Here is a 26,653-nt window from a genome sequence, read left to right on the forward strand (position 1 = left end):
GCTGGGGATTACAAAGCAAACACAATCCTCATCTTCAGGTAGCTTTGACATTGTAACGGGTAAACATGATAAAATGGTTAAATAATTGCAGAGAGTACTGGGTGTGGGGGGGGGGGGGGGGGACAATGCACCAAATGCAAGGATATACTAGTATTTCATTTGACTGGTTTTCTCAGACACTTTTCCATAAAGTCAAGGGTATAATGTTAAAATGCAACTCTGCGGAGGTAAATCTGTTAGAGCCTGGGGTAATTCAGTCCCGGTATGTAAAAATCTGCAGGCTGTTTTGGATGGGTTACAACATATTTTTTTTGTTTGCACTCACTTCCTCCAGCTGAGCTTTAGCGGAAGCAGTTTGAAATGGTATATAAGTGGAACCTTGAGTACACTAACCTTACATGCTTCTATGAAATTAGCTTTAATACTGGCTACTATTGCTCTAGGTCCCTGGTTAAGTAGCTTGAGGCGTTGTCTCGTCTAGAGAGCTATAGAGGCAGGAAAATCTGCCTCCCCCCAAACCGGTGGGACCACCTGTTTGTCCTTCCTTCTCCAGCCGGGCTCCTCCGCCAGCCTTTCCAGCGCCACGCACACGCCCTCGCTCCGAAGCCCCGCCCACCACCAGGGGGCGTGGCCAGCGGCCAGGGCCCCGCCCCCTCCCAACCCGCGTCGCCCCGCCCTCTTTTCCCGACCGCCAGCTGAAGGCCCGAGCGTGCGCGCGCGCCCCCGCGCCCGGCCCGGCGTCGGGAGCGCGCTCTGTGTGGCCGCTGCCGCCATGTTGTTGTGGTTGTGAGGAGGAGGCGGCGACGGCGGAGGAGCACCCCGACGAGACGCTCCAGCGGCCCTGGCGCTGCCCCCCGCCGGCCCTGGCTGGGAGCCTCGTGGGGTGGCGGAGGAGGCCGAGCCGTGGCGGGCCTCACCATGTCCTGCCGCCCGGTAAGGAGCCCACCACCGCCCCCCCCTCCCGTCTCCTCCGGGGGTGAGGAGGAGCTGGAGGAGGGGCCGGCCTCGGCCGGGGAGCGGCGGCTGTCACCCTCCGGAGGAGGCGGTGGCCCGCGGGGGGCTGTGGACGGCGTGCGTGGCCCAAGAGAGGGGTGTCCTGGGCGGCGGCGGCGGCGGCCGCCAGGGGGAGGCGCGGGGAGTGGAGCCCAGTGGCCCGGCTCGGCCCGGACCCTCGGCGCCAGGGAGGCGGGCTCCCGGGGCCGGGGCGGCCTGACCGGACTCGGCGGGACGGGCCCTGGGGCTTAGGGGTGTGAAGCGCTTCCCCCCCGGAGCGTCGGGATCCAGGCCCGCGGGCCCCCGGGAGGTGAGTGTGCACCGCTCGCCCGGGCCGGGTGTTGGGGCGCCCGCTGCGGCCAGAAGCCAGGGGAGCCCCCGTGGCGAGCGGCGCGGGCCCGGGACTTGTGGGAAGGAGGAGTGGCCGCCGGGCGGTGCGGCCGGGCATCCTCCCGCCCGGGTGGTTCTCGGTGGGAACGATGGTTCGGCGGCGGCCGCGGAGAGCTCGGGGAACGCCGGTCCGGCAGCCCCGCCGACGGGGACGGTGTGACTTCCGCGGGGGACGGGCATGGCCCGGCGGTGCGGAGCCCCCGAGATCCTATTGTTGCTGGAGGACTTGGCCTCGGAGCGATGGGGTCCATGTTCTGGGTGAAGAGTGGGGCCCATCCCACTTCCACCAACTCCTCTGGGGTCTCTGACCTCACCTGTGAGTCTCCCACACGAGCCGCAAGTTGGGGATGGAGGTCGAGGTGGCTGTTGCAGAGCGAGACCTGGATTCTTGACTTTGTTTTTTAGTATCTTGACACTTCACTTTGTTATCCGATAGTATCTTATTATTTTTTTTCTTTCACAAAGAAATAAAAAGTGCGCACACTCTTCTTGTTGAGGTCCAGCGTAGTTTCTCATGCTGTGGACGGTAATTCCGTGGAGGCCCGGGTTGAATTACACGAGATGGTTTTTTTGTTTGTTTGTTTGTTTTGGTGTAAAATGCTGGTGATGGGGACCTCCCTCCCCTTTTCAGCTGCAAGGCCCTAAGCTGTAAAGTCAGGCGCGGTGGTGGGATGCAGGAGGAGGGTGGGTGGAAGGGCGCCCGGAATGACACTGTTTTGAGTCCGCCCAGCCCAGGATGTGAGATTAAACTAAAATTGGGGGGATCTGGAGTTTTGGATGGGCCGCCTAAGAAGGCCTCTGTCGGCTCCCGTGACCTCCCTGGTTTTGGGGGGGACCCAGACCCGTTCATGGGGTCAGCACCGAGGTGCAGCCCCGCTGGTCGTGAATGGCAAGCCCAGGGAGGACCCAGGTTTCTCAGCTTGTGGGCCGGGTTCTCTCGCTCAGGGCTCACCTGGTTACTAGTCAACACCTCGGCCATCCGAAGTAGGATGAACGGCCTGAAATGCGGGTCCCCGGGCCCCCCGTGGGGCCACGTGAATGACAGTCTCCGGAGGAGGGGGCCGGGCAGCCAGGTGTGTGAGGTTCTGCTTTAGGCCCCTTTGGTGTTCCAGGTGATTCTCGTTCATTTCAGTTCCGGGGAGACTGCTTTTTTGCTTGTAGATCTTTAAGAGTTTGGGCAGAAGGGGAAGCCTGAGAAACTTAAACAGAATTGAGCATCTCCTACAGTTACTTGTGCAGGTGTTTAGGACACACTTGGCGAGTGAGGTACTGCCCGACTGGGGGTGTATTCAGAGGGACGTGGAAGGATCTAGTGGACAGAAGCGGAGGGAGAGGCAGTAGGTCTGCTTCTGGCTCAGAGTGGTCCAGGGAAGGTGCTTCCCATCATCCTGATCCTGGTCGCTCCCAACCACCCGGCTCAGGTTCCAGTGAAGTGAGGGGAGGTGGGTGAGCTTTTTGAGACAAGGGTTGTGAACCAGGAAGGTTTATTGTGAAAGGTCCTTGAAGTTTGCCCAGGCCACCAGGAGTGGTCCAGGCAGTTTTTAAGTCTCCTGTAGTTCTGGTTAGCACCTCATGTGGTGAAGTGGAATGCTGAGTTATGAAGGAGGTATTCATAGTGCAGGGAGAAGGGGAGGGCACCCAGTGTGCCTTACAGGAACCATGTCTGCTTAGCCCCTTGGTTTCCCCAGTACTCGCTGGAGCTCCCGCATAATACGCCATCGGGTATCTGTTGAGTAAATGAGTAGTATTGAGATGGGAAAAAGAGCTGTTACGGTGGTTGGTAACGTTAGTTATTAAAAGCTACTTGCTATCTTTCTTACATTGGAGTGAAGAGCCAGTTTTTAGCTCAGGTAGTTTGTAACTTTGAGTTCAAGAGATTGTTTTTCTAAAGACTGTCATTGGACACTATCCTGTCCTCTAGTTTTTAGATCTTAAATGTGTCTTTAAAAAATGTGTCTTAAATGTTTTAGGTGTTAGTGACTTTTTTAAGGATCACATGTTATTAGATGCTAAGACATTTAGAATAATGGGAAACCATAGATTGGCGGAGAGTTTGTGTGTCATTATTTTTTTAAGGATATTTAAAAAATATATTTTTAAATAAATTTTTAAATATTTTTATTGATTTCAGAGAGGAAGGGAGAGGGAGAGAGGTAGAAACATAAGTGATGAGACTGCCAGTCGGGCAGTACCTCACTCACCAAGTGTGTCCTAAACACCTGCACAATCATTGATTGGACTATCCTGCACATCCCTTACTGAGGATGGAGCCTGCAACCCAGACATGTGCCCTGACCAGGAATTGACCTGGTTCATAGGTCTATGCTCAACACAGCACACTGGTGGGGCTGTATCATTATTGACTACGTGATTGCTGTTGGAAATGTCACATCTGGGCCTCAGTTTTTTCATCTGTACAATTAAGGGTTCTATTCCTTGATATCAAGTAGTTTCTTCAGCTTGGTTCTCCAAATCTTTAATAATTTGTAATTAAGTTGGTGTTCATCTCAAAGGTACATGAGCCTTTTTAACTAAAAAAGGAACATTCTGCCTTGGATTCTGCCTTTAAGCTTATGAATTTTAGATGTTGTTCAGAAGTGCTCTGGAAATTGAGTGCATGTTGCAAGTATTACGCAGAAACAACATGCTTATGCTGTTGTAATTCACTTAGTGATGAAATCAAAACGGATTTCACATAGGGAACTTGATAATTTAGTGTGAAGCCACAAGCTTAAGGATGGTTTGGGGGAAGTTTGTGCAAGTTATGTGGCCAGTTTCTTACAGACCACCCAATTCTGTAATTTTCTATGGTGAATTTATATGTAATTTTATAATCAGTGAAATGTTGACCAAAGACAAAGTATGAAACCAAATTTGTATTGACTTGAACTAGGTTTCCCAGTAAATCAAGAGGCTACTGAAATTGTTAACATTACTATTTTTAATCTTAATTTTATGATCAATATTGGTATCATACTTTCATCTTCACTTTTGTATCTAGAAATTTAACATACCTTTTAAGTTCACATTTGTATCAGATGTTCAAAATGAAAACTGTTGTAGCATGAGAGTGGCTAAATCAGTAAATCCTGGGTTCAAGCATAGGTTGTGCTCCTCATTAGCTGTGCTGTTACTGGCAAGCCAGGTAAGGCCTTTGAGCTTCAGTTCCCTCGTTAGTAAATGGAAGAATACCAACTTCTCTATCTCACTGTTGGGGAGGATCAAATGAAATGATGTATATGGAAAGCAATCTAAAAATGTAAGGGGATGATATTAGAATCCTATTGTGATAGGATCCTCTTATTTTCTTGGAAGAGTTGGTTTGTGGAGCAATGGTAAACTTGCTAGGCATTCTCAAGTGCAGATTTTACTAATGTAACTGATACGACAACAAAAGATTTCTGTTCTGTACTTTCCCTGGAGAAACCTTTCAGCACTTGTATCCCATCTGCCAATAGGAATAGTCACAGTGTTGCAGGAACTTCAGAAAGACCTGGGATGTCTCACATTTGTGCCAAGTTTTGCACTTGGAATAGACCTGCTGGATTTCACCCACTTTGTTATAATGGAGCTGTGGTGGAAGGTGGTAGTCACGGAGTTTAGTACATTCTGTGTGAAGTTGTAGTCCTATCTTTTCTAAATGGCAGGAGGCAATGCCACAGGGTAATGAAATAAATATGGTGATTTAAAAAAGCATTAAGCCCTGGCTGGTGTGGTTCAGTTGGTTGGAGTGTTGTCCCGCACACCAAGAGGTGGTGGATTTGGATCCTGGTCAGGGCACATACCCAGGTTTTGGATTCATCCCTAGTCAGGGGCCCATGCAGGAGCAACCAACAGATGTTATTTTTCCTCTCTCTCTCAGATTAATAAAAAAAATAAATAAAATAGAGCATTAAAAATATCAGCACATTGCAAGTGGTGAAAGTATGTATTGATTTGGGAAACTTGTTTATTTTTTAAATATATGATTATATATTTATGTGTTGCAAGGTAAAGTATATTTTTCTTGAGTTGTGGTAAAACTTTGAAGCAGTTGCTTAAGGGCAAGGTACCTAGACTTTATAGTTACGATGACTGTCTATAAGGCGTAAGACAAATGAAAAACTATAAGAAAATTGTGAAGTTGGGTTAAATTAAAGCTACAGTATTCTTTTAAAAGTGAAATATCTCATAACTCTTATAAATTGTTGATTTAATGAACAAAGGTAAGACATAAACTTACGCTAATGTTCTTACTCACTCTTTCCTTTAGGTATTGTCTTGGTGCTGACCACTACAAATCATCTGGATATGCCCAGGCTTGGGTCTATTATGTGCCTGTTTGTGCCTTTATCAGCGGTTCTCAACCTGTGGGTCGCGACCCCTTTGGCGGTCGAACGACCCTTTCACAGGGGTCGCCTAAGACCATCCTGCATATCAGATATTTACAATACGATTCATAACAGTAGCAACATTACAGTTATGAAGTAGCAACAAAAATAATTTTATGGTTGGGTCACAACATGAGGAACTGTATTTAAAGGGCCAGAAGGTTGAGAACCACCGCTTTACTTGATGTTTAGACTGATTTCATTATGAGAGAGAGTAGCATGTAGCACACTTTCCTGATTTCATTTCTCTGGATTCTAAATTTAATTTATTTTGTAGCTAATGCTTTTATAATTTAGTTGCAGAAGCGAAATATAAATTTATTTAGTCCTCTGAATTATCCATCGATTGATAATCTGACAAAATGTAAGGAATTATAAGTATATTGATTAATTTTACATTTGGAGAGAATTGGTATAAAGCTAAGGAAAAAGTTTTTGGAAGTGCCATAGGGCAACAGTAAGGAATTTTAACTTAATCCTATTTAAATTTCAAATTTTAGAAAGTGTTATTTTAGATTATAAAAGCTACAGAACATATTCAGTATGGAAATTAAAAAAAAAACCTACAAAAAATAAGACTTGAGATAACCCAGGAGAATTAAAAAAGTAGAGGTAATCCATAATCCCACTTAGATGTAATAACTTGGTAATTCTTTTTTTTCTCTTATATATTATCTACTGAAATACTTACACAACAACTTTCCATGTCAAATTGATGTTCCCATAATGGGTATTTAGTGTTCTGTGGTATGGATGCATCAGAGTTTATAGCAGTTCCCTGTTAATGGACATTTTCAATTTTGTTTTCTTCAAATAGTGCTGTGATGAATTGGTTTGGACTTTTTCTTATACAATTATGCTATTTCCTTAGGCTAAATATTTAAAGTGGGCTTATCTGGTCAAAGAGTGTGTATTTTAAATTTGAATATACTCAAGGTACTGTATTGATAGATGTTTATTTTAAAGATCCACCAACAGTATACTAGTGTCCAACTCCACATGTTCTTGATAGTGATTTATTATGTTTTAGCTGGTGGTGGGACCTTAAAATAGTTTGTTCTTTTGTTTGACATCAGGTTTTAGCCTTTACAGCTTAACTCAGTGGAAGGGGCAGGTAAAAATGAAAGTGACAAGGAGTACTTTAGTGGTCTCTAAACTTTTTGATTGTTCATCCCACCAATAAAAAAATTTTTTTGAGCATTAATCCTCAATCTTTAAGTACTTATTTAATTGACAAACAATAAGTATAGTAACTGGTTATTGTGTATCTTATAAAATATACCCCTCCCACCAAAAAAATTAACAAGGGTGAGAATGAAAAATAAAGCTAAAAAAAAATTTTTTTCTCCTTTACTCCAGTGGAGCTTCTTGGGTACTCCTTGAGGTATATTATACTCTGCTGTGGTTATCACAGCTTTAGACTCTTACAATATGTTGTTGGGCTTTCATGGATGATTTTTTGGGGGGCATTTCCACTAGCTCTGCAGATGGTCCAGCCTAGTGGGATTCTGATACTCTGCTTTAAAGTGTCCCATGCTGTTGAGAGTCATGTCTACAATAAGGGCCAACATATAAACCTTGCTCATAAAGGTTTGATATCTTTTGTCATTGTTGAGGTGACTGAATTTAGAAAAGGGCAAATAATAGGGTAGGAAACATTCTGAGTAAGTGTATTTCTCTTAAATGTGAAGAGCTGATATCGTGTAGAGTGTGTTTTAGTTTTTTAGAGAGAGAGGAGAGCAACATTGATATGTTGTTCCCCTTGTTGATGCATTCATTGGTTGCTTCTTGTACGTGCCCTGACCGGAGATGGAACCCGTAACCTTGGCATATTGGGATGATTTTAACCAAGGGAGAGGGATAGAAAGTTAGTAACATCGATCAGCTGCCTCCTGCACACCCCCTACTGGGGATGTGCGGCAACCAAGGTACATGCCCTTGACCAGAATCGAACCTGGGACCCTTCACTCTGCAGGCTGATGCTCTATCCACTGAGCCAAACTGATTAGGGCTAGAGTGTATTTTAAAATGCCTATGCTTTATGGAAAGCAGTTCAGTTATAACATATCCTTATTTTCTAAGAGTAAAGGGGTGAATAATTGCTACTTGCTTTCCTTTGCTTGCAAAGTACCACAATTAACCTGTCACTCTAATTCCATTTGGAAGAGCCTGAGCCTTTAACTTTTAAAAAATGCTTTCTCAGGCCAAACTTACCATGATGAATCTTAGATTAAAAGGTACCTTTTTTCTTAAGTTTGAATAAATTGCTTTTGATTTGCCCCACCATCCCCTGTAAGTTATGGATGGCATCAGGAAATGGTGCTTTTGCACTAGAAAAATGTCTCCCTTTCTTCTCCCATCTTGGGGACTCAATTCCAGTTATTTCTTATGGGTCATTGTCAGAGAAAGATGTTACTGAAAAGAGCAACTCGAATGATTATTTTTTGCCAGTTAAAGAAATGAGATACTGTAATTTATACTGAAGATGATTGCTGTATACAGTGCTTTGGAAAAAAGTCCAGGTATCCCTTTTTACTTTAAATAGCATGCTTTATAAGTTTTTTTTTCACATCTTTTTAGAACCTCATGAAGATTTGAGATGTTATGACTCCTTTGGGGGCCACATGCCTAATGTTTGACATCTTATTTAAAGAGGTAGATTGTAAACCCTGCAGAAGTAGGTACTGATGGCTGTTCTCCACTTCCCAGCACTTACTATACTGTCTAGTATAGAGTAAGCTATCAATATGGATGGACTATTTCAACTCTTACATATTTGTTTATATCAGTAAATAAGTTATAGCGTTGTAAAACCAACGCTCACCATTTTTTGTGGATTGTTTCTTCATTTGATATGCACAGGAAATGTTTTTGTGGGAGAGGTCATTAAGTTTACATTAGCCTTTCAGATATCATTTTACTTTCTGTTAATGATACTTTTAGGGTGACAAAAATTAGTCTTGATATAATAATTACTTTTACTGTGTGTGTCCCTCCTACTGGCAAGGCTGTGTATATATGTGTGTGTATTATTATTTATGTAGTAGACTGCTATTTAAAAGAAACATACTCATTAGTCTTTGGGTATATAATGATTCTTGAAACATGGACACCAGTTTGCCGTGGGGTGAATGAATGAAAAGGAGCAAGTATGATTTCTTTCACTTGTCTCATTCTCTCCAGTTCCCTGTACACATGGTTTTGGCTTACTGTGAAAATACTGAAGAGAATTAGTCTTTCAAAGAACTAGTATGTTATTTCCCTTTTGTTTTGCTGTACTTAAAATCCTGTTTAGTAAGTGAAGTAATACTTTTATACATAAGAGGGACCTTGGAAAGACAGGAATGGAAATATTAATAATGATAAATTTCTGGCTGGTGGAATAGTGTGACTATTTTCTTGCTTCATATTCCTTCCTCTGTAAAATCAATAAATAAAAATATTAAAATATACAATTGAATCCCTTTTGTACTCATCTTACTATCTCTTTGGGCAAGTTGTTTAGTTTATTTTGGTATCAGATTTTTCTGTAGAAAAGGATAATACCTAATCTTTGCAGGACGATTAGGTGCAATTCAGGTAAAAATTATAGGAACATAGAATAGTATTACTACCAGATGGGCCTTTAGGCCATTGAATTTAGGTCTTTTACCTTATAGAGCAGAATTATGATATAGAAAGGTAAAATGATTTGTCCAAAGACACACAGCTGATGATTATTAACATCATTCATTTGTATTAGCTTAAAACTTCCTGAGGCTTACATAAATATGCCAGGCACTTTTCTAAATGATTTACATGTATTAACTCATTTAATTGTCTGGGATTATTCTCAGAGGTAGCTATAATTATTCCAGTGTTACTGATGGGGAAATTTTGGCAAAATGAGGTTAAATAACTTGCCTAGGTATTTGAGTTCTTGAATCTGAACTTTAAAAATAAACACATTTTTATTGATTTCAGAGAGAGGAGGGGAGAGGGAGAGAGATTGAAACATCAGTGATGAGAGAGAATCATTGATTGGCTGCCTCCTGTACGCCCCTTACTGGGGATCAAGCCCGCAACCTGGGCATGTGCCCTTGACTGGAATCGAACCCGGGACCCTTCAGTCTGCAGGCTGACACTCTATCCATTGAGCCAAAATGAATAGGACTTGAACCTGAACTTTTATTTTAACTATTTTACTATAATGCCTAATTAAGTAAAAGCACTTAATGATTTCAGACAAATGTTAAAAAGGTTTTGTGAAGTAAAATTTTGGCTTTTTGAAGCCAGATTAGGAGAGTAACCTCATTTGTTGTGACCATCATGGTTCTGGGAAAGATTGATGTTAATATTTACTGCTTGGGTTTTATTCCCTCGACAAAGCTCTAGGTAGTTTTCTTTAAAATATATTTTTAATCCTAAGGGAATTTACGACTATTTTACAACTGTTGTTTAGATTTCTAGGCAAAATGTTAATAGAAGGGAGCAGATCTAACAAGGGTTAATGTTTCTGCTTTGGTTGCTTAAGTAGCATCTGGTCCTTGTTTTCAGACCAATAATTAAGATTCTATGGTCTAAAAATTTTTTCAAACTAAGGTATAATTTATATACAGTAAAACTCTTTGAGTACAGTTCTGAAAGTTTTAGAAACATGATTTTTTTTTTTCTGAGGGGGGGGAAGGTGGGAGGAAGAGGGAGGAAGGGGAGGGAGAGAAGGAGGGAAGGAGAGGGAGAGGGAGAAACAGAAACATAGATTTATTGTTCCATTCATCTTTGGTTAATTCTTGCATGTTCGCTGACTGGGAATCAAACTTGCAACCTTGGCTTATCAGAATGATGTTCTAACTAACTGAGCTATCCAGCCAGGGGGGAAACTGCTACGATCAAGATGTAGAATAGTTTCATCACTTCAAGAAAATTTCTCCCTGATCCTTTGGAGTCAGCCCCTTCTACTGCCCTCAGTGTCTGATAACTGCTGATCTATTTTGTTACTATAATTTTGTCTTTTCCAGAATTTCATATAAATGGAATTACGTACTATGTAGCGTTTTGACTCTGGCTTCTTTTATTTAACATAATACAATTTGAGATATCTGTATTTTGGGTGTCAGTTATTACTTTTTTTTTTATTTTTTTATTTTTTTTTATTCTTCGCTTAAAGTATTACAAAGGGTATTACATAAGTGTCCTTTTTTTCCCCCCCCGCCCTTGACAAACCCCTACCCTCCCTTACCCCCCAGTGTCTTATGTCCATTAGTTATGCTTATATGCATGCATACAAGTCCTTCGGTTGATCTCTTACTCCCCTCCCTCCTGCCCCCCAACTCTCTCTGGCCTTCCCACTGCAGTTTGACAGTCAGTTTGAGGCAGCTCTGCCTCTGTATCTATTATTGTTAAAAAGTTTGTAATGGTCTTTATTATCCATGAATGAGTGAGATCATGTGGTATTTTTCCTTCATTGACTGGCTTGTTTCACTTAGCATAATGCTCTCCAGTTCCATCCATGATGTTGCAAATGGTAGGAGTTCCTTCTTTTTAACAGCAGCATAGTATTCCATCGTGTAGATGTACCACAGTTTTCTAATCCATTCATCTACTGATGGGCACTTAGGCTGTTTCCAGATCTTAGCTATGGTGAATTGTGCTGCTATGAACGTCTGGTTACATATATCCTTTCTGATAGGTGTTTCTGGTTTCTTGGGATATATTCCTAGTAGTGGGATCACAGGGTCAAATGGGAGTTCCATTTCCAATTTTTTGAGGAACCTCCATACTGCCTTCCATAGTGGCTGCACCAGTCTGCATTCCCACCAGCAGTGCACAAGTGTTCCTTTTTCTCCACATCCTCTCCAGCACTTGTCGTTTGTTGATTTGTTGATGATGGCCATTCTGACAGGTGTGAGATGGTACCTCATTGTTGTTTTGATTTATTACTTTTTATTGCTACGTACTATTCCTATAGGATGTACCACAGTTTGTTTATTCATTCTTCAAGCTCATTTGAGTTGTTTTCCAGTTTTTGATAACTACAAATAAGGTACTATAAAAAGCGTGCATTCACACATGCACACACTTGCGTGTATGTGGCCATGTGTGTGTTTTTTGTTTTGTTTTCTTGTTTCACCCGAGGATATTTTTTTCATTGATTTTTTAAAAATGTTTTTATGATTTCAGAGGGAGGGTGGGAGAGGAAGAAATAGAAGCATCAATGATGAGAGAGAATTATCAATCATTTGCCTCCTGCATGGTCCCCATCGGGGATTGAGCTGGCAACCCAGGCATGTGACCTGACCCAGAATCAAACCATGACCTCCTAGTCCATTAATTTTTTTAAAGATAGGAGCAGTGGAAAGAGCGAGAGATAGATTGATTGCCTCCCAGACTCACCCAGACGGGGCTGGGGAATTGAACCTGCAATCCAGGTATGTTCCCTTGATCGGGAATCAAACCCCAGACCCTTAGGTGTGCTGGCCGATGCTCTGACCACTGAACCACCATTGCCAGGGCCCATGGATTTTTTTTCTTAATGGTTCTAAAAAAAAAAAAAAAAAAAAAAAAAAATACGGTGCCTTGTCCTGGAAAAGCTTGTAATTTTCACAGGTCATTGTAAATTGCTTAGTAAACTTTACCCCCCTCCCCCCAAAGCCCACTCTGGAATGGGAATAATTTGTTATGTAAATAATCTTACACTAAAGCATTAAACTTTTTAAAATTTAGGCACACATACTTAGTGGATAAATTTAGTTATAAAACATTAGTGCATAATTTCATACTATGTTTTTAGTAGCTTTTGAATTGTGAATTCTTGACTTTTGTTCCTTTAAGTAGCAGCATTAGGTTATGTAATTAGTTATGAAAAGTCTGTAAGTAAAACATGTTTATTAGCACTACAGAGTTTCCTGTTCCTCTCCTCCCCTCCCCCAAGATGCCTGGAAATATTAACATTGGTAGTCAGAGTTTCATGTGAACAAGACATAAGACATGTTTTGTGGTTTATGGTTGATTAGGTACTTGAACTAAATTATCCTCTATTCCAATGCAATGAGCTTTCTTTTTCTAGCAATATAAGGCCAAAAGAAAGAAATGGAACCTTTTTCTTTGGAAAAGAGATTGCAGGCAGTTTTTGCAAGTTAAAGTTTTGAGGTTCCAATTCTGACCCTGCAGCAAACTACAGAGACTATGGTGGTTTGACATGTTCGAGAATAGTACGTGTGTTTGTATTTCTTTGGCTTAGTCTAGAGTCTTAGTTTAAGCCCTTCAGATTTAAATGTCTTTTATGATTTAGATATTTGGTGTACAGAACATTATTTCAACAATGTACATTTCTTCCGAGTTAAAATATTCAGAAAAGTGAATATTGCTTAGAACAAAGAGATATTATACTTCAAATGTGGTGAGTGGAAATCTAATTTGTAGGCTGCTATGTGTCTAGCTATTTTACATGGAAATATTGACCTGAAGATCCCCTATTTTGATAGTAATGGGGATTGCAAATTAACACTTGGTCTTCTGTATGTGGCTATTTGAAATGGACAAGCTTTAGGCTCTTTACTTTTCCTGAGACTACAGTGTTGGTGACATAAGTCTAGAATTCCAGAATAGAGTTACCAAAATAAACCCTGGGAATATGGAGGTAGCAACTATGGGATCTGTGTTACAAATAAATTTTTAATTAGCTCTATTAGTTGCACACTTTATTTTCACTGCTACCTTGTGAAGCAGTAAGGGCAGGCCATATTATCACTCTCACTTTACAGGTGAATAAATTGTGTTTCATAGCTGCGAGCCTTGTCTGAGGTTCAACTGCTTGTGAATAGCTGAACTAGAACTTGAACCTAGATCTTCTGATGTCAAGTTTAGAAGCTCTTTCCTATTGCAGTTTAGTATGGTGATTAAGAGCTCATGCTTAGCCCAGCCAGTGTCACTCAGTGGTTGAGCATCGACCCGTAAACCAGGAGGATACGGTTTGATTCCTGGTCCGGGCACATGCCCAGATTGCGGGCTCCATTCCCAGTAGGGGGTGTGCAGGAGGCAGCTGATCGATGATTCTCTCTCATCACTGATGTTTCTCTCCCTCCCTCTCTCTGAAATAAATAAAAACTTTTTTTTTTTTTTAAAGCCCTGGTTGGTTTGGCTCAGCAGTTAGTGTGTTGGCCCTCGGACTGAAGGGTTACGGGTTCGATTCCAGTCAAGGACACGAACCTTGGTTGCAGGTTGGATCACCAGCCCTGGTTGGGGCGTGTGTGGGAGGCAACCAGTCGATGTGTCTCTCTCACATCTATCTCTCCTCCCTTCCACTCTCTCTGAAAATCAATGGGGAAAAAATGTCCTTGGGTGAGGATTAACAACAACAACAACAACAAGAGCTCAGGCTTGGGTTTGAATGGTGGCTCCCCCACTAGTACGATACCTACCTGTGATCTTAGGCAAATTGTTGAATTTCTCTGTGCCTCAGATTTCTCAGCTTTAAAATGGGGATAACAGTATCTACCTCTTGGGACTTTTGTGAGGATTCACCAAGTGCTTATTACAGTAGCTAGGCATTAGTCAACATTCCATGTACTAGTATACTAGTTGCAGTTATTGCTACTGTTACTGGAGTGATAACAACACAGTAGCAACACTTGCCTCTTCCCACAGGGGTTAGTGTTAGAGGTGAAATAAGGTAAATGCGAGGGGATCTGGATTTTGGCAGAAAGATGGCAAGTGTTTGTGTGTGCGTGCGCGTGTGTGCGTGCGCGTGTGTGTGTGTCTATTGCTTTTAAACGTGTAAGCAATTGGACATCTAAGTACAAATATGTTAGACAGTTGAAGCTTTATAGGGCAAGGCAGAGAAAGGAGGATCAGTGCTGGAGGTAAATTTTTAAATCACCATCACAGATGGTGTATGGGAGACTTACTCTGTACCAAGATTTAAACAACACCAGGTTGTTGCTATCTCTTACATATGGTTCTTAGAGCTATTTGTTACATAAGCAGTAAGAAGCTTATACATTTTCCATTTTTAGTGGTTACACAGAATAATAGAGAAACTTATCAGCGCATATCTTATAAGTAACGGAGATTCATAGATTATTGAATACTTCTTGAGCTCTTTTACCATGTGTATAACTCTTAAGAGTTGGGGAATTCTGAATTATAAATTAGAGGATTATGCCATTTGGTGCTTGGATCTTGTGTGTGGATAAGGTATTCTTGGCATTCTAAATTAAATGCAACTTGTTTGAATTTACTTGTTATGTAATACCTTGCCTTTAATATAATAGCTGCTCAGTAGAATATATATTTTATATATTCAGTGTTTTTGTATACTTACACCTTTTCCTCTTTGGATATTAAAGCAACTTTTATGGGTTTTTGGTGTATGCTTTAAATTTATACACTAAGAACATACATGAGCATATTTTAATGATGATAGATTTCTTTAACTGTAAATCTGTATGTTACCTTTTTAAGTCATTCTATATCCTTCTACTCTCCAACCTGAAACACGTTCTCAGCATCTCAAAGTCCAGATTCATCTTGAACATTTGCTCTCCTGTCAGTCTTAAAGTTTATAGGAACAACTTTGGTGTCTTCTAAAGAGAATAATACCACACATGAATACTTATTTTTACTTTGTATACCCTAAGAGCATTATTACTGTCCATTATTTTATTTTATTAAGAGCTTTTCCCCTTCCTGCTCTGTGGAACTACTTTAATTGTACTGCACATGCCCCTTCTCCATTCCCAACAGTGTTTTACCGTCTCAAAACTAAGAATTGTAAAAATTATTAGTGGGCTCCTCTAAAAAGGTACAGTAGAACATATTTTTCCCTTCAGAGATATTCCATGTAGCTTCGGAGAATTCTTGGATATCTTGTTTTTGTTAACTTCAAAATTCTTCAATTCGTTTACCTGATACAGAAAAGTAACTTTTCCTTCCTTAAGGACATAATAAAAAGCTTTTAAATGTACATATTAGCATAAACTCTACTTAAGCAAAATTATCAGAAGATTTTACCGGACGTTTTTTGGACACTTGCACATAAGAGAATCTTTTAACATGATACTACGTAAAACCCCTTCTTTCACTAAAGCATGTGAGTGGCTTTGATAAACACTTTGAGGGACTCTTTTGAAATGCAGTGTTTTGGCCATCATTTCAACTCTACAGAAAATATGGTTCCATGATAAACTCAACAAAAAGCACATTGGCAGCAGTCCAGAAGCTGACTCACCAAGGAGTAATGATAGACGCTTTGAAGGGAATGGTCTATCCCAGGGTCCTATTTCAAAGCTTCATGCTATGATTACATCAAGTGAAAGGCAGCCAAGAAATCAAGATGAGATCTTGCAGTACCTCCTGGGAATAATGGTAGGAAGACTTCCATAGTAGTATGCAACTAAGGTTGGTGGGTTTTTTTCCTAATCACTCTTGTAAAACTTGGGGATGGGAAACAAGGTGAGGGTTTAGAATAGTGGTTATTTTTGTGGGGCTGCAGTGCTGTATCCTTGTTGGGCCTGAATGAGAATAGTCTTGTAGTGACTAAGGGTTAACTCAAGAAGCTCAATGCTGTATCAGTTTTCTAGAGCTCAGGGAATATACTTAGCTCAGTAGTAAGCACAGGTATCAAGTTCATGTCAGACACTGTAGCTACTGTTTCCTACTTGAACAAACCAGAAAAACCAAAGCAAGACCAGAATCAGTTCAGTTTTGAAGAACAGACCCTTTGCCTACTCGCATTGCACATTTCAGGAGTAAAAATTATACAAAGGTGGGCCTGGCTTCAGAACTGTGAAATAAGTAGTATTAACTCTGTTTTTGTAGATTAAAGTGATTGCCGTTCCATTTCTAAATTCCATTTCATAGCCTTAAGTTTTCCTAGGTGGCAGATTAATCTTTTATAATCACTACCAAAGATCACTTAATGTTGACTCTCTGTAGAAATAGTTTGCCCTTTTCATATTGTTGAAGGTTGCCTCAGATAAGAAAACACTTGAATAATCTAAAAATATTTTTCATAGATAAAACTTAGTGAATATGCCACAGGGATGAATTGACCCATTTTTTTTTTTTTATTATTGTAGTACTTTCTATTTCTCAGTAAAAATTGTTGAACATGATAGTCCTTTCCTATTGAATATCGTGGAAGAGGCTTTTAGCTATTTGCTATATAGTCTTTCAAGCATAATATTTAGGAATGAAAAGTTAGTTTTCAAAGTGCTGTCATATAATATGAGCTTTCTCCAGAATGTGCCTCTCAAAAGTTAAAAGTGTATTTCTTTAAAAAAAATATTTTTGATTTCAGAGAGGAAGGGAGAGAGAGAAATATCAATGATGAGAGAGAATCATTGATTGGCTTACTCCTACTGGGGACTGAGCCCCAAACCTGGGCATGTGCCCTGACCAGGAATTGAACCATGACCTTCTGGTTCATAGGTCAACACTCAACCACTGAGCCTTGCCAGCTGGGGCTGTATTTAATTCTTGATAATAAATAACTATACATTTGCTACTTGTTAAGAAATAGTGTCATTTTTCTCAGATTAAGCTTGAAAGATAAGAAATTAGTAGAAAGTGAGCCTTTTTCTATGTCTTATCGGGTCCCCAGGTAGTATTAAATTTAGGTCAGTTGTTTGAATTGCATTCTGAGTGTACATGCAGTTATGTAGAACAGAAACAGCTTGCATGGGACTGGAAGTACTGAAAAGATAAAAACTAGTTGGTAGCAAACTGCATTGTTAAACTGAGTGGTGGATCAGCAAGGACTTGTGGTTGCTGGGTTTGATTTGTAATACTCAATTGTTTTGAAATGATTAGCCCTGAAACAAAGTAATTTAAAACTTAGATATGGTAGAAAATTTCAGATTCCTTTCAAAAAAAAAAAAAAAAAAAGTCTTTTAAAGAAGGACTCTTTTCTCCAGAGATATTTAGCTCCTTGAGTGCTGCATGAATCTTAGCCATTGCTATGGTGATTTTATACTCACCAAGAAGTTTCATTTTATTCTTTTGTTTCAGATTTGTGCCATTACTGAGTGAATTTTTAAAATGAGATTGCTCTGTTTGTTGCTAAACTATGATATATACAAGCCCACTAAATTGACCTATTCCTTTTTCCCCCTGTGAGTTTAGAAAAGTCCTGCAATTTTAGGTCAGTGGTCCAGTGCCAGAGGTTAGCTTTTCTTATTTTTTACATTTTGAATTATATCTGGAGGATTATTAATTTCTCATTTTATCCTTAAACCAGATCTTTTTGAATAGTAGGAACTCTCCAACACTTAATTTATAATTCTAGCGAAAGGAATAGAGTATTCACTGGGTTTTATTTGTTTTTGAGGTCCTTGCATTTAATTCATGGATTCGAAATAAATTAACTTATAGATAGTGGCAAGTAAATTGTAATTTATTCATCATGATTTCTCATTCCTCATTTTCTGGTTACTTAAGGGTTATTAAACGTGTGTACCAGGCCTGGCCAATTTTGTACCTATCCCACTTATAGTACTAATTGGCATTTGACACAAAGGGCCAATAGGTGTTCTTCTCTGATATTGGTACACAGACTACAGGAGCAAATTGCAGGGTTGTCAGTTTTCTTCTGGGTTTGTGAAGCTGGGACTGCCTCTAGCAGGAGTCAGGCGGTCTGTCTACAGTGGGAGAGAATGAGGCCAGTGAGTAAAGAGAAGCATGAGATAAAGAGATGGATCCGGTAGCATTGAGCCTTTGAGGCCCTACTGCCTGAAGTTCATTCTTTGTTTCTGTGTCCCACCTCAGTATCCTTCTGTGAGCAAGTCAGTTCTGATTTTAAGTTAGCTTGGGTTTCTTTCACTTACAATTGAGAATTCTGACATATCTAATGCTATTACCTATTATTGTTTCTACACTGACTTTCTAAGTATTTAAAGATAGCTTGAACTTTAACCTCAGGATAAACATTTAATATACATAGGTGAACTTGCTTCATATATGAATTAATCTTCAGAATCAATGGAGTGAAAATGAAGTATCTTCCATTTTCAGTGGTCTTGGCTTAAAGCAGTGGTTCTCAACCTACCTAATGCTGCGACCCTTTAATACAGTTCCTCATGTTGTGATGACCCCCAACCATAAAGTTATTTTTGTTGCTACTTCATAACTGTACTTTTGCTACTGTTATGAATCGTAATGTAAATAAATATCTGATATGCAGGATGTATTTTCATTGTTACAAATTGAACATAATTAAAGCATAGTGATTAATCACAAAAACAATATGTAATTACATATGTGTTTTCCGATGGTCTTAGGCGACCCCTGTGAAAGGGTCATTCGACCCCCAAAGGGGTCGAGACCCACAGGTTGAGAACCGCTGGCTTAAAGGGAAAAGTGTTTATGATAGGTAAAGGATAGATCAATATTCTTTTCTAACCATTTGTACCTATACAGTGTAGAAGTTTCCTTTGAAGAGATGATCACCACAAATCAGTAGAAGGGCAAAGAAATAGTCATATTGTAGTCATAATTTCACTGATTAGTCATAAATATCCTCTTTATATTCTGACAGTGAACCTGTGGTGACCTTATAAAAGGATCAGAAAGAGGGAGGAGGAAAACTGAGTGAAAAGTAGAACAGAGAAGAGGAAGTAAAGAGGTGAGATATATAGGGTAAGCTTTATTGAGCCACTAATAATTGTAGGTTCCATGAATTGCCTACATCTGGATTAGATGGACTCCTGAGAAATCAGTTAGTGATAGAGATGAAGAAAAGTCTCAATTTGTTTTCTTTAGGCTGAGGTTAAGGTTGATGTGGTGAATAAGGTATTAGGAGCAGCTTTCTTGTCTTGCTTAATTAAGCTCTTGGCATTATGTTGTCTTACAAAATCTGCTCCCTTATTATTTGACCCTAATTACTTAAGTATAACACATTAGGTGAGAATGAAAAATGAGTACTCAAACTTTCAGGATTGTTGTTTTGGAAGCCTTTGATGAATGGGATTGATGTGTACATGAATTTAAAAATATTCCAGTCCCAGCCCTAGCCTGTTTAGCTCAGTGGATAGAGCATCAGCCTACGGACTGAAAGGTCCTGGGTTCAATTCTGGTCAAGGGCATATGCCGGGGCTGCAGGCTCAATCCCAGGAGACAGCCAATCAGTGATTCTCTCTCATCATTGATGTTTCTATCATTTTCTCCCTCTACCTTCCCCTCTCAACTATCTTTTGGCAAGAAAGTTGTAAGCCAAATTTGAGATGTCTATGCTACACTACCCAACTTTTAGCCTAATCTGTTTTAGCTGGCTTTGCCCTATGTAAGTTGAAACTTCCTTTAAGGCTTTACTATGGGTTAAATGCAGTTCATGGATCTCCATTAAAAAGTGTCTTAATTATACAGATCCTCATGGTAACCTAAAGCATACATTCTGAGTTTAGATTTACAGTAAAATGGTCTATATTCCAAAACATGGTTCCACCAGAAACTAATGGTTTGATGTTGGGCAGGTCATTAACTTCGTAGCTCCCTACTCTATAAGATTTAGGAAAAATATCTTGCGTTACCCGGAGCACATGTGTATATATACCTTTACTATTTTGCTGCCAAATGGGGGAAAATATCAGCTTAATTGAGGTATAATTTGTACAAAACATAATTCACCCATTTTTAACCATAAAGTTTGAGTTTTTATAAATGTATAAAGTTGTATAACCAACTCCATTTTATCACCCCAGAAAGCCCCTCTTGTCCCTTTGTGATCACTTTCTTTCTTCCATCCCTGCCTCTGGTGGATACTGATCATGGTAACTATTATTTTGCATTTCCCCCCAGAATGTTATAAAAATGGAATCATACAGTATGTACTATTTTGTTTCTTCTCTCTTTCATTTAGTATAATGCTTTGAGATTGATTCATGTTGTTAAAAGTAGTAGTAGAGCCCTAGCCGGTTTGGCTCAGTGGATAGAGCATCAGCCTGTGGACTGAAGGGTCCTGGGTTCAATTCTGGTCAAGTGCACATGCCCGGGTTGTAGGCTCGATACCTCATAGGGGCATGCAGGAGGCAGCCGATCAATGTTTCTCTCTTATCATTGATGTTTCTCTCTCTCCCTCTCCCTTCCTCTCAGAAATTAATAAAAATACATTTTTAAAAAAGTAGTAGATTGTTCTCTTTAATTACTAGTTAGTAGCTGTTATGAACAAAGCTCCTATGAATATATACAGGTTTTTGTATGGGCATGTGTTTTCATTTCTCTTGGTTAAATACTTAGGAGTGGAAATTGCAGGGTTGCATAGTAAATGCGTGCTTGCAACTTTATGAAAAACTGCCAAAGTATTTTTCAAAGTCACTATACCATTTTACATTCCCATTAGCAATGGATGAGAATTCCAGGAGCTCCGCATACTTGTTAAACTTGGTATCATAGGTCTTTATTAATTTTAGCTATTCTTGTGGGTCTCTAGTATTATGCTAGCATGATTTTATTTTGTGATTTCCAGGTGATTAACGATGATTATCTTTTGATGTGCTTATTGCCATTCATTTATCTTTTTTGGTGAGGTGTCTTTTCACATTTTTTGCCTATCAAAAATTAGTTTTTTTGTTTACCATTGCATGAGTGCTTTTTATATTCTGGATGTGAGTTCTTTATCACAGGTTTCGTAAATCACATGTTTTACAAATATGTTTTTGTAGTTTGTGATTTGCCTTTTCATTTTCTTGATGTATCTTTCAAAGATTGATAATTGAATTTTTATGAAGTCTAAGTTACTGATTTGTTTTTTATTTTGTAGTTAATGTTTTTTATATTCTATGTAAAGAATCGTCTCTAAACCAAGCTCACTGATATCTTAACATTTTTTTGGAAGTTTCATAGTACTGTGTTTTACATTTAGGTCTGTGAAACAGTCTGTTTAATGAATGAGGTAAGGGTTGAGGTTCATCTTTTTCTGTACAGATATCTAAATTTTCCTATAAGCATTGCTTTAACTGCATCCCTCAAATTGGCACATTATGTACTACCATTAATTACAAAATATTTTCTAATTTCGATTGTCTATTTTAGCTTTGGGTTATTTAGAAGTATGTTGTTTGATTAACAAATATTTAGGGTTGTTTTCGATATCTTGTTAGTGATTTTTTTTTTTTTTTTTAAGAGAGAAAGGAAGCGGTGACGGAGAGAAGAAGGGGCAGAGAGGGAGAAAGAGAGCGACATTGATGTGAGAAACATTGATGGTTGCCTCCTGTACTTCCTCTGACCAGGGATTGAACCCAAAACCTAGGTATGTGCCCTGACTGGGAACTGAACCTGCCACCTTTTTGGTGTATAGGATGGTGCTCCAACCAACTGAGCAACCTGGCTGGGGTTTCAAATTTTTTACTTTGAGATTTCTTTTGCAGTGATGCATATCACAGTGAATATTGTATGTGTCCTTCAAAAGAATATGTATCCTGCAGGTAGATATCAATTATTGGTTGATAGGAATTATTAGAGTATCTTAATATATTTACGTATTTTTTGTTCTGAGTGCTAACATCCCTACAATTGTGGATTCAGTTCTGTCAGCTTTTGCCTCACATATGAAAGGTTCAAATCAGTGCGCAGGCAGGCTAAATAGCCATCTTAGGTGGTGATTAAAGAAAAATTTATTTAAGGAAAAGGGGATGGGAGATGGGAATATCCAAAGGGGTCCTTGGAGACAGGTTCAGGGGGTTAGCCGGGACAAGCTGTTGCTGCCCATTGTTCCCCTGGTGGGGTCCCTTAGGGGTTTGGGGATATGTGCCTGTCGGGGAAGGGAAGGGGAAAGGGAAGGGCACCAGAGTGCTCCTTGGAGGGAGAGCAGCACACTGAGCGGATGTATCTCCTTCTTGCTGGTGGAAAGCTTAGGGAAGGTCTCGGGGGAGGGTCTTAACACTTGGAGTGGGGGAAACGAGTTAAGTCGGCTCGCGTGAATTGCGCGTACTCCGCGGGAGCCGTCTTAACTCGGTTCATATAGATTTGCGGTGGAGTGCGGGAACCGTGTAAACTCGGGCCGATTGTAACTGCGTATTACCAAATATTTGTTTGTTTGCCGTTCACAAAGATACCTACCTGCGTATGCGAACCGTTTCATACCCATTGGGGTAATAGGTATCATAAAAATCCCTGATTTTGCGCCGGAAACCTAAATAATTGCCCGCGCCATCTTATATTTTGGCGGGAAATTCACCCCACACCGGAGTGTTAATAGAATATTCACGCAGAAAGAAGCCTTCTTGGCCCTAACCGGTTTGGCTCAGTGGATAGAGCGTCAGCCTGCGGACTCACAGGTCCCAGGTTCGATTCTGGTCAAGGGCATGTACCTTGGTTGCGGGCACATCCCCAGAAGGGAGTGTGCAGGAGGCAGCTGATCGATGTTTCTCTCTCATCGATGTTTCTCTCTCATCGATGTTTCTAACTCTATCCCTCTCCCTTCCTCTCTATAAAAAATCAATAAAATATATTTAAAAAAAAGAAAGAAAGAAGCCTTCTTGGAGTTTCCCTTATCTTTCAAAAAGCAAAACTTTTGGGAGTGGGGCTGCTATGAATCTCCTCTCCAGGGAAATTTCATGGCCATGAAGAAAAAATATGGATAAGATCACATCTGCATTAAAAATGTTATGAAAAACTTTCAGCCCGGCTGGTGTGGGTCAGTGGTTGAGCATTGACCTATGAACCAGGAGGTCACGGTTTGATTCCCGGTCAGGCCACATGCCCGGGTTGCAGGCTCTATCCCCAGTGTGGGGTGTGCAGGAGGCAGCTGATCAATGATTCTCTCTCCCTCTCCCTTCCTCTCTGAAATCAATAAAAATATATTTTAAACATTATGAAAAACTGTCCTGTTTATTCCCCTAGAAACCCATTTACTCCATCAGAGATGAATCTTTTAGAAATGCAAGATTTTCTATGATGCAAGTTTTGAATAAATTAATGTATTACATATTGCAGACAGCCTTTTGCAGCATCTGTCCTGATTTACATGTTCTAATGATTTATGGAGGGATTTTATGTAAATTAAGAAATGTTTAGCCTTTATAATAGGACTAGAAGCCCGATGCACGAAATTCATGCAAGGGGCTTGGCCCTCGCACTCCTGGCTTTGTCCGGAAGGTCATTCGGCTGTCTGGTCTAATTAGCATATTACACTTTTATTATAGATTGTAAACAATACCCTGGATCTACTACTTTACCAGTTGGTCTCTAATGCTTATAATTGATAGCTGGAACTGTTTCAGTGGCCACTGTAACCACAGTATTTTGAGCTTTAAGACATGATGTCACTATTTAATTATGGATTATTCTGTTCTTGTTCTATAATATCCCAACACCTTTATGAAGGATTTTGTATTGGCTTCCCCCAGCTGCTTTTCATTAGAATATAGCAACAATAGGACTAGCCTCTTAAAAATCTGTTTTAACATTAGAAGTGGAAAGGTGATGCTAAGTGACTATGTTTTTCATATGAAGGAGGTATTAAGTTTTCATATATCTGTATATTGCTTAAATAAAAAATTGTGTGGCCAAAGGTATCTCTTATAGTTGGATCATTGTTTAGGATTACAGAATTCAGTTTTCTTTTCTTAGTGATATTATTCTCTTCTCTATTCCTTGTTATTCAAGGAAAGACCCTTCATGTAATATTTTAAAAATTGTACTGGGATTTGAATTAAAAGTAGCAGCCCATACTTAGCAGACTTTATAATCATAGCATGTAATTTTTATCTAATTTTCACCTACTGAATTGGATATTTTTGTTCACCAGAACCTTTACTTCACTGGAACGAGTCTTCATGTCAAATTTGGCATTATTCAGTAGAGCTAGTATTTAAATATTGACAAAAGTTGTCAAATAATTTATTCTTATTTTATTGAATACTACTAGGTAAATGATAGAAGGTTATAAAAATACTAGAGGCTCGATGCATGAAATTCATGCAAGAGTAGGCCCTTGCAGCCCTGGCTTTGTCTCGAAGGCCGTCTGAACAGTCGTTCAGCTGTTCCGCAGTAAGGTTGATTTTCATATTACGCTTTTATTATTATAGATTATGCATTTATTTAATACCTGTTTTTTTGCTTTCCTTTTATAGCTTTATGTCTTGGTAAAAAGTCATTTTGGGTAAATTCACGTATTGTGTCCATGATATATATGGATAAGTAAGATTTTTGTGTAGTTTGAAGATTTTTATGAGTTAAACAGTATTATTTGCTAACAGATTAAATGGGAGTTGGATAACTGTCAAGGGATCATTTGATATAGGAATTTGCTTATTTATCTTGAAATTATAAAATGCGTTTTCCCATCTGAAATCATTCAGTGTCTTATGTTGCTAATGCAGAGTTTGTGTTTCAGTTAGAAAAGATTAGTAATTGATTAGTAATCGCTAGTGTTATTTGGTATGAGATGTACCTGGAAGGGAAGGAAGTGTTAGGAGCATGATGTATACTTGTGCTGTTTAGAACTTTACATATATATTTCCTTCTTAACACTAATCTCCCAATGTATGCCAGAATAAGGTTTTACTTCTTAATGTATTGAAAAATAAGTCCGTGATGTTAAGCAAGCATCGATAAATTGGTTATACATATATTTTTAAAATTAATCCTCACCTGAAGACATTTTTTATCCCATTGCTTTTTAGAGAGAGTGGAAGGGAGGGGTAGAGACAGACAAAGAGAGAAACATGGATGTGAGAGAGACACATTGATTGGTTGATTAGTTGCCTCCGGGCATCTAGCCTGCAACATAGGCATGTGCCCTTGACTGGAATCGAACCTGAGACCCTTCAGTCTGCGGGCTGACTCTCTTAACTACAGCACAACTGGCTAGGGCTAAATTGGTTATATAATTTAAAAGAACTTCTGTGTGTCCTAATTAATTTTGAATTTTAAACAGGTAGGAGCTCTTTGAAGCATGTCCTCTGCCTTGAAACATCTTCCTCTTTTATGTCTTTGCTTGTTTCTTTTATGGGACTTGGTTTAGGCTTATTAACACAATAAATATTTACCAAATGCTGCGTATTTACTAGGCACTGTTATGCCCCAGGCCTTGTGGATGGAGTGGTAAAAACAAGATTACATGGTCTCTGACCTCATTCAGTTTGTTGCCTGTCAAGGAAAAGAAATAGGCCAGTGATGGCGAACCTTTTGAGCTCGGCGTGTCAGCATTTTGAAAAACCCTAACTTAACTCTGGTGCCGTGTCACATATAGAAGTTTTTTGATATTTGCAACCATAGTAAAACAAAGACTTATATTTTTGATATTTATTTTATATATTTAAATGCCATTTAACAAAGAAAAATCAACCAAAAAAATGTCATAGGTTCGCCATCACTGATTATAGGCGTAGGAGTTGGAATTACTGATGTGTAAGTTGCTTTTTTGATTCAAGTGGGTAAAATATATTGAATGGTTAAGATAGTCTTCTGCTTTTTTTTTTTCTTTGATTCACTGGAGGTTTTACCAGAATCTGTCTGGAAATTCTGTCAACTATTAATTTAAAAATATGTCATATGTTAAGGGAAAAGGGAATTTTAACAAAAAAATGCTATTGGTTGTGGAATCTAACACGTAGATGTACACAATATTATTTGCCTTTAAGAATACAAAGAAATTATTGCCTTTTTGTATGGTTAATTGAATTGCCTTATTTCTTTCTTCCCTACAAGAGACATTTTAGTATCAGGCTCAAATCAACAATTATAACCCTTAATGTTTTGGGAAAAAACATCATATGACTGACTACATAGTTTTGCTAGTAGTCACTGGGTCATTAATTAAGTTTCCTCATTTTATGCTTCCTGTCCTTTCTGTTTTCTTCTGGAGGGAAAAATGTTTTCTCTAGGCCCCCCTCTTCTTAATTCTTTAGCAGGGCACATTTTTATTCTTTATGCCCAAAATGTACATACTTAAAAGTAATTGACATTCTGTCTTGCCTTGGATT

The 26,653-nt window shown here is 39.6% G+C and overlaps 1 protein-coding gene across 9 annotated transcripts in view; it reads left to right on the top strand.

Annotated features, from left to right (window-relative positions):
- Nucleotides 1-759: 759 nt before the first annotated feature.
- Nucleotides 760-26,653, top strand: part of MTMR3 (myotubularin related protein 3) — an 85,661-nt gene continuing 59,767 nt past the window's right edge. For 8 of the 9 annotated variants that reach the window (XM_070399492.1, XM_070399494.1, XM_070399497.1 and 5 more), the window contains exon 1: nucleotides 760-933. The gene's annotated coding sequence lies outside the window, so the exon portion shown is untranslated. Of the gene's footprint in view, nucleotides 934-1,121; nucleotides 1,304-26,653 lie in introns of those variants that run through there. The other variant, XM_070399493.1, reaches the window with a different exon arrangement.

Source organism: Myotis yumanensis, unplaced genomic scaffold (assembly GCF_028538775.1).
Source record: "Myotis yumanensis isolate MYYU_CA2020_CCGP unplaced genomic scaffold, mMyoYum1.0.hap1 SCAF_19, whole genome shotgun sequence".
Taxonomy (NCBI): Eukaryota; Metazoa; Chordata; class Mammalia; order Chiroptera; family Vespertilionidae; genus Myotis; species Myotis yumanensis.